The following is a 9,369-nucleotide window of genomic DNA, read 5'->3' on the forward strand; positions in this document are numbered from 1 at the left end:
ATTTCATTGTCTGGATATACCATAGTTTATTTATTCGTTCACCTATTAAAGGAAATTTCAGTTGTGTCCAAGATTAACCAGCCCACTTTTTTTATTTTAAGAGTGGGATTTTAAAGTGTGAAGATCAGTGAACTAGAGGAGTGAGGGTTACTTAATAAAGTTTTACTAAATTTATCTTTAATCAAATATGTGTGTGATTTGAAGCAGTAGCTCTATTCTCCCAAGTACCCAGATTCTTGATTTTTTTTGACAAACTTTTTTGGATGGTGCAAATCCTCTTGAAGTCTATTTATACTGGCCCTTTCATTTCTAATTAAGGAAGGTGTCCAGTCTTAGTTGTCTTCCTCTCTCCCCAAAGGAGGTCAGAAAAAACTTAAGTACAGAGATGGTGTAACAGGATACTGTATTGAGAAATTAAATCTGTGATTTGTTTTTGTTGCTCTTGGAGGGTCAAGAGAAATGGGTAGCTGATCTTCCCTCACCTAAAAGACAACGGGGGGAGTGGGGGAGACTTTGGGTGTGGGCTTAGGACTGCTGTGCCTTGGGAACTTCATTAGCTGTGTTTGTATAGCTGGGTGCTTTGGTTTCTAGGGCTGAAAACAGAAGTTGGAAGATATAGGAGACGTTTTAGTGATCTCTACAAATATATTACTTCTTCCATTGGTAACTATGTTTACTTCCCTATGCAGTGCATTTGTACTTTTGGAGGAAAATAGCCTGCTTTATTTGTAGGAATGAGATATATGTCTCAATTTAAAGACTAATGAGCTTAATTCTGACCATGGCTCTTGGTGCGGGGATGGGCATATGACCCAATTTAGGACAATGGGTAAAGAGGAGACATTTCCTGGGGGTGACTGTGAAAAAAACTTACTTGCTATTTGGAGGGAGATTCTGGAAGAATCTCTCTCTCTCTCTCTCTCTCTCTCTCTCTCTCTCTCCATCCCCCCCCTCTATCTTTCTACCTATTCCCCATCTCTGAATGCACACAAAGAAGCATGTGGCATCAGTTGACAACCATCTTGTACCAAGGTGAAGCTAACCGTGCAGAAACGGGAAGAACCTGGATCCTCAATGATGTTGTCAGGCAACTGAACCAGACCAACCCTGAAACCTCCTCTGAACTTCCAGTTAGAGGCCTGTGCATCTCTTTTATGGTTTAGGCCAGCTTGGGTACATATGTGAAATGTAGCCTAACTTTCTAGCCTAACCCAGATTTAATTTAATTTTAAAGAATAAAGAATGGTAATGTTTCTGGTGCCCAAGTGTTATAGAAGAAAATTATATCCTGTACTATCCAGAAGGGAAATAATAATGGAGAATGGTTACATAAATCATGGCACATACACTCAGTGGACCATTATACCATCATTAAAAATACAGTATATGAAGTCAATATGAAAACATGGAAAATGCAAACATTATAAGTTGGTAAAAGTGAGATACAGAATTATATATTAAGTTTGAGCTCAGCTATGAAGAGATCACAAAAACTTTATAGAAAAAAGTCTGGAAGGAAACAGAACAAAAAATGTCAACAACACAAGAACCACTAAAGAGTGCTTTGAGTCATACCTTGGTTAGATTGACATTTAAGAAATCCTTGGAGTCCCTGGAGGGAGCAAGTTCCAAAAATATGAACCAAGGATAGATAACATGAAAGGCCTTATTCAGTTCTCCTTTGCTCCAATAAATGAAGGTTAGCTATGCAGAGACTTGTCAGAGTTTACTGCTTTTCTGTTTCTATACCAAACACGGTCTTATCAGTTTCTATTAATATTTACTTAGTGCCCATAATTAACTGAGCATGAACCATTATTTGCAGTGGACTCTGACATCTAAGATGCCATCTAGTATCTGGAAAACTTGGTGTTTCTTACACCAGCAAGTCTAGTACAGCATTCATCCATCCAGGCTGTTCGTCAAGGTGCAGCCTCCCTGCCACCCAACCATCATGATCGCCAACAGCAAACGTGACAGCAAACTTCAGTCAGTCCCCAAGTTGCTTAGATTTCCATCAGTGAGGAGTGTGTAGCTACCAGGAAGGTCTCCTCCCCCAGGCCACTGGAATTTTGTTGTCACCTTCCCCTCTATCCACTTATCCTAACATTTTGGAGGTTCGAAAGTTCTGAGGAAACGAAAAATAGCCATTCCTCACAAAGAGATTGGGGCTTCCTGCTCTAGGATAATTGGCTCCATGTTCTGTCTGATGTATGAGGCAGCTATAAATTAGTGATATTACAGGAACAGGACTGGGCCCAGCACTTCCACTAAACATCAAGTCAAAATTTAAAGAGATGCAATCCCATCAGAAGTACTAAGGCTGCACTGGCCACGTGGGGCTTAGGAGCACTTGAAATGTGCTGGTCCAAACTGAGATGTTTTATAAGTGTAGAATTCATGCTGGATTTCAAAGACTTGGTGTAAAAAAAAAGAATACAAACTATCTCATTATTAATTTTTATATTGATTATATGCTGAAATGATAGCATTTGATATATTGGTTAAGTTGATTAAGTCAATACAGCGGTCAACAAAAGTACGTTTACAGTTAGTTATGAGTATACAAAACACAGAGTTTATTCTTGTTGAGTTAATAATGCTACTGTAACAATCATAACCTTCATGACAACTATAAACCTACTTGTACCCACCCCATATAGTATTAAAATTAAATTCATCTGGTTTTTTTACCCTTTTTGGTGTGGCTTTTAGAAAATGTAAAATTACATCCATGACCCGCATTTGAGGCTCACATTAGATTTCTACTGGGCAGTGCTGTGCTCAATATATTGTAGGGTTTCCCTTATACTCCTATTTATATAGAAAAGGTCACTTACATTTGCTGCTGGGCTTCTTTGTGCCAGAGCTGTGTTAGGTACAGTAATCCTGCAAAGCACACATGAGTATACCCATTTACGGATGAGAAAATCAAGGCTCAAAGAAGCTATGTAACTTGCCCAAGGCCAGCTACTGAAGTATGGTAGAGCCAGTAAATGCAACACTGAATAATTGTTCAGGGTGTTATTCAGTTGCCAAGGCTTTTCTGTCTGCCATGACTTGAAAATCTAAACAAGCAGAGGAAGTGATGCCAAAAGAAAAAGTGGGAGGAAACATGTCCTCTAAAATTGAAATTGCTTCCCACAGACAAGCCTCATTTAAAAAATAAATAAAACTAGCCCTGGCTGGTGTGGCTCAGTAGATTGAGTGATGGCTCGCAAACCAAAGGGTCACTGGTTTGATTCCCAATCAGGGCATGTGCCTGGCTTGCATGTAGGCCAGGTCCCCAGTTGGGGGGCGGGGGGTGGCGTGAGAGGCGACCACACATTGATGTTTCTCTCCCTCTCTTTCTTGCTCCCTTCCCCTCTTTCTACAAATAAATAAATAAAATATAAAACCAATTTTGTTTTTATTGTATTTTTTCCATTACCATTTAGTCCCCTTATACCCCCCTTCCCCCTGTAGGACTGTTGTCCATGTCCACAGTACTTTTTCCATTTTGCCTAATCCCTCCACCCCCTACCCTGCCCTCCTCAGCTGTCAGCCTGCTCTCCATCTATGTCTGTCTCTACTTTGCTTGTCAGTTTGTTCATTAGATTCCATATATGAGTGAGATCATATGGTATTTGTATTACTCTGACTGGCTTATTTCACTTAGCATAATGTTCTCCACCTGAGGATATATTTATTGATTTTAGAGAGAGAGGAAGGGAGAGAGAGAGACATCAATGTGAGAGAGAAACATTGATTTGTTGTGTCCCATACACGCTGGGACCAGAGATCAAACCCACAACATTTTGGTGCACAGGGACAATGCTCCAACCAACTGAGCCACTGGACCAGGGCCCCACCAATTTTGTAACTGATACTTCATTCACAAATGCTTGTTTGTGGTGATGTTTTCCTGGCGGATTCTGTTGAAGGAGTTGTCCAGTTCAGTAGCAGCTGTGCAGGCAGAAGAGCCAAATGGCAGAGGTATCTCAGAGAGCATAGTTCCAGCAGAAATCCTGGGGACTTCTGGAGACTGTGATGGACTGTGGGATCTGAGGATGGGGTGGGGACACACAGAGAAGAGAATGAGAGCAGGAAAGGACATTTAACCTCAGTCCCTGGAAGCATGGGGACCCCTAGCTCATACCTGGATGACATATAATACTGGATTGTTGGTAAAAGCACTTAGATGAGGTCCTACTTTCAACATTTAAAACTGGCTCTTCCATTAATATTTCCAGAGTTCCATGTTCAAGCTACAAGTATCATCATTAAGATCTTAGATATGAGATTAGTTTGGGTTTTTCCTCAAAGCAGAGTGGGTACAAGTCGCTTATTTGTGAGATGATGCCAAGCAAACACCACCAGGGTGCAGGGAAGCCAGCCATCAGAGGGCTTGTAATCAGGCAAGTTACCCTGCAGGTCACTGCAGCTCCACCCCACTGGGGAACTGTTGGAAGCTCCCGACACTCGTCTGTGTTTTCCTAGCCAGAGAGGCAAGGGAGCGGGGGTATTTGTCCACCCATTCCTGTGGGGATGGAGGACGAGGCATTTTCCTAGCACTTTTGGCTCACTATGTACACTACCCAGAATTGTATGCTTCCCTGGCTTTTACAAATAATTACTTTATCACGCACATATGTATGCTTATATTATTTCATTTCTATTATGTGGAACTTCAGAATAAGAGTACTATGCTGTAAGAAGACTTTTGCAACTGGCCTTTTGCACTTAGTATTGTTTTACATTACAAAGATTTATTTTATAATATGTGTGTAGGCATAGGAGTAATTTAGGCTGCTTGTAGTTTTTCATTTCTCTCTCTCCTTCCTTCTTGTTAGTTATTTCGCTAGTGAATACAAATAGTAACCAGGGCTGATGCGAATGTTATTTTTGGACATGCTTATAGATTCTGTAAGCATGTTTAACACTCCAAGATAATGCAAATTGATTAATCCAATTTATATTCCCATGGATGAATAAGAGATGTTAATCTATATCATCCTCATCAAAGTTTGGGATTATCAGACAGTTCCATCGAATGTTCTAGTTTTTGGTTTGGGTGTTGAGTTCATGGGTGTTCGTATTATTTATGTATTTATTTTAAAAGATAACCGAGCATGGGCCTGTGTATCTTGAGCCCAGGGCTATTATTAATTCAGTTGTATGTAATTACAGACCCCTTCCAAAAATAATACAGTCGCAGCATATTGGTCAAATTCTATAAATGTGTGCTATCAAGCTCCCCAAGCGCCTCAGCCCAGTTAGGGGCTCAAACACCCAGCCTCATTCTAGATGCCATTCTGAGCTGGTTAGTATCAATTCTTTCTTCAGAGACCCCTTCTCTTCACGCTGCCTCCATATGACTGGTATCATCCTACTGGGCCTGAAAAGTTCTCCTTGCTTCTCATAGTTTCCCTTCCCAACAAAACATAACTCTTCAGTGTCCCGTTTCCTCAAGACTATTGTTTCCTAGCAGTAGCTCCAAGTGCAACCTTTAGGCACCATGGCAAGGAGTTGGGTTGATCATTTTGGTGGTTGTAGGCCTTTAGGCATTCCTCACGACACCAGGCCAGGCCATCATCTGTTCTTGCTGAGGTGTAGGATCATCCCTAGATACTTATAATCCCTCCTTGTCATCCCTCAATATCAGGCTGTTCCATATTATTTACTGTCTATGTGGTCTTAGGTGAATTATCTAACCTCTCAGAGCTTTGGTTTTCTCATTAGAAAATGGGAGTGCTAAGGCTTCCTTTAAAGGTTTGTTGCGAGAACTGGAGATGGTACCCTCCTGGCCTCAGGAAGCTTTCAGTTATGGGGCTGCTGCTGTTCTGATACATTCGAGCATGACAGCATAGCCTCGTTGACACCTGACCTTGAAGTTCCAGGCCTACATCTGCCACAAACTAGCTCTGTGGTTTTGGGGAAATCGCTTCATCTTTCCATGCCCAGTTCCTCATATGTAAAGTGAGAGGGCTGGACTTCAGCTGATCTCTACAAAGGAGATCATGAGTGTATGAGAAGAACTCTGACTACAATACTCAATTATTTATTGATGTCAGTGTAGTCACCCACGGCTATCATTCCTCAAGTACTAACTTATTCAATAGATCCCTAGGGAAGAGTTAGGACCAGCACTTTCCAGAAAATGAGAGAAAATAATTTTGTTTTACTTGAGAGAATAATTTCTAAATCTGAAGAGCAGAGGAAACAGTGAAGGGGGGAACCACCCCCAAGTTTGCAAAAAGCAATGTTTGTGTTCAAAACTGAGTTCAGAACTCTGATATTATTTGCCAATTACTCCAATTATTGTTTCAGCACTCAAGCTTATTTCATAAGCCAGAGCTGTACTCTGTTTCTCCCTGTGTAACTCCCTGTATAACCCTTTTCTTCATTTATTCCTTTCCCTCAAAATGGCTTCATTCTTTCACTGCATTTTTTTTTCTTCTCAGCATTCCTGTTGTCACTCTGGTTTCAGTGAGAAAGTCACTTTTGTCTTGGGTGAGTTTTATTTGGCAGCATGACCTGAGGAACACCTGTTCCTATTCCCATTCTTATGCTCTGTTGCCTCATGGGGCAGACAAAGTTGGATTCCTATATATACCTCATAGTCATGGTCAAGGAACTCCATCTGAATTAGGTATAAGCTGAACTTCAGCAGGCAAAAAAAAAAGTAGAGGAGCATTTTCTCTTCCCATTATTTAAATCTTTAACCTGGGGCAACTCTGCTGGCTTTCCCAGTAGCCTCTGGGCTCCTCATGAGGTAAAAGACTTACTGTATCCCCCCCTTAAACTTCTCCCTGAACTTACCTACCTAATATCCAAGTGTCTTTTGTTCACAGGACTGGCCATGTTCCTGGTGAAGAACCACTGCATACACCCTGGATAAGAAACAGTTGCAATAAAATGTTGATTAACTCAAATTGCATAGAAACACAAAATCTCTCTAATAACACTAGGAGAATGAAAGGAAGAAAGAGAGAGGGTGAGTTCATGGTTCAAGTCTCAGAATAATCAAGGCTGGAGCCCAAGATGGCAGCAAGCGAGGACTAGGGAGCTAAGAGGTAGAGCAAGTGGTGGAGTAATCCTGGCCTAGGAGACAAGTGAACAAGGAAGTGCAGTGAAGATCTGGAGTCCTGTCCACCACGTACATTTGTCTTTCCAGGAGGGCAAAGTAAATGTGCATGTATACTTTTGTGGTGGACTTCTCACCACCATGCAGCTTGTCCTGAAGATCCTGTTGTAACAACTGCCAGAAACACTCAGAAGAGATGACAATTCCTAGGTTCTGTTCCCATTCCCACCCCCCACCCCCACCTCCGCATCAAATTCATGTGGTCACCAATGATCTTCAAGTACAAGGGATACTTTTTAGTCCTTATTTTCCTTGACCTCATGGTCACTTCCTTCTTGTTGAAAAACCCTCTGTTCCTTTGAATTCAGTGGCTCCACACCCTCCTTGTTTTTTTCCCTGCTTGCTAGTCATTTCCAGGTCTCTTTTTCTGACATCTGATCCTCTGCTTCATCTTAGGGTTCCTTAGACCTCTTTCCTAGGCCTTCTTCTTAGTTGTTTCTCTCTTCCTAGGCAATCTCCACTACCCACATGGCTTCACTTACCATTAAATTTCTGACTCCCAAATTTGAATCTCTTGCCTCTATATATGCAAATGCGTACTTGCCACTTCCACTGGAATGTCTCAGTGACCCCCTCAAGCTGTACATGTCAAAATTATACTCATGATCTTCCTGTCCAAAATTCTTCTCTTCCAGTATTATTCCCGTCCTTAGAAAATGGTAGCTCTGTTGAGTGGGTTGCTTAAACTAAGAGCCTAGACTTCATCCTTGATACCTCCCTCTCTAAAACCTCTCACACAGGGAGGGTGGAGGTGGGGGAGGGAGGGGGGTTCAGCTGGGGTGGGGTGGAGGGATGGGGAGAAAAGGCACACAACTGTAATTGAAAAACAATAAAAAATTAAAATTAAAAAAAATAAATTAATTAAATAAATAAAACCTCTCACACTGTGTCAGTCGTCAAGTCTTTTGATTCTCTGTCCTCTATGTCTCTTGAATCCTTCTACTTCTCTCCATCCCAAAAATTGCCACCATCCTGGCCAGGGCTACCATTCTTCTCACATGGGCTATTGCAGTGCCCTTAGAACTGGTCTCCCAGCATCTTCTCTTGCCCATCACTCCACTCTGTCATCTACTGCAGTCTAAGTGATCTTTTAAAAGGTAAATATGGCCATGACACTCTTCTCAAATGGCCTAGAAGGCCCTGCCTAGTCTAGCTCCTACTCACCCCTCCATTTCCTCTTATACAGCTCTAGCTTTTACTCAGTCTGCTCCAACAATATTGCATTTATTTTAACTCCTTAAAATGCCATGTTTTGCCAGCCTAGAGCTTTTGGAAATACCCTTCTTCCTGTCTGAAAGGTTCTTCCCACCCCCACCAACCTGAGACAGCTAACTCCTGCTCATCCTTAGAGTCTGCCTGAAACATCCTCAGGAAAACCTTCCATGACCATCCAGATGGACTAGGTCTCCTTTTAATCACTCTCATAGCACCACACAGTACTCCTTTTATAGCACGTTGTACCCTTGAAGTTAATTGATAGCAATTTTTGGTTTAATGCCAGTCTTCCCCTTGTGGCTATAAGTTCCACATCACCAGAGCCCGTGGCTATTTGTCCACCACTGAGGTCTCAGTTCCAAGCTGATAGCAGGCTCTCAGGAAAAATCTGTACAGTAACTGACTCTTTGAAAATTCCCACCAGTTGTTATTCCAACATTCTCACTCACCAAACCATGCTCATCAAGTTGAAAACACCCTGTTGAGTCCTCCTATATTAATTTCCTATTGCTGCTATAACAAATCGCCATAAGCTTGGGGGCATAAAACAACACAAATTTATTCTTTTATAGTTCTGAAGGTCAAAAGTCCTATAATCAAGGAGTTGGCAGTGGTGCATTCCTTCTGGAAGCTGTAGAGGAGAATTTTCTTTCCTTTTCCAACTTCTGGAAGCTGCCTGGGTTCCTTGGCTCATGACTGTGCATCACTCCAATCTCTGCTTCTATCATCACATCTCCTTTTCTGACTCTCCTGCCTCCCTTCCATGAGAACCTTGGTGATTACATTGGGCCCATCTAGATAGTCCAGGATCATCTCCCCATCTTAATCCTCATGTGACCCTTAATCATATCAGCAAAGTCCCTTTATCCATATGAGGTAACATATTCACAGTTGTTCCAGGGATTAGGATGTGAACATCTTTGCGGGAGGGGATATTATTCAGCCTACCACACCTCCCATGCCCAGTAGGGTAAAATTTTTGCAAAGTTTTCTGGAACAAATTCTGAACTCTGCTACAAAATATACAC

General features: G+C 41.7%; 1 long non-coding RNA gene across 1 annotated transcript; it reads right to left on the minus strand.

The window, feature by feature from the left end:
* Positions 1–1,417: 1,417 nt before the first annotated feature.
* Positions 1,418–8,776, minus strand: LOC128779979 (uncharacterized). The gene is made up of 3 exons (XR_008425995.1): positions 8,446–8,776; positions 6,806–6,872; positions 1,418–4,043 (listed from the first exon to the last, which is right to left on the minus strand). It is a non-coding gene; the product is annotated as an uncharacterized lncRNA (long non-coding RNA).
* Positions 8,777–9,369: the final 593 nt, after the last annotated feature.

This window comes from Desmodus rotundus, chromosome X (genome assembly GCF_022682495.2).
Source record: "Desmodus rotundus isolate HL8 chromosome X, HLdesRot8A.1, whole genome shotgun sequence".
In the NCBI taxonomy this organism is placed as follows: domain Eukaryota; kingdom Metazoa; phylum Chordata; class Mammalia; order Chiroptera; family Phyllostomidae; genus Desmodus; species Desmodus rotundus.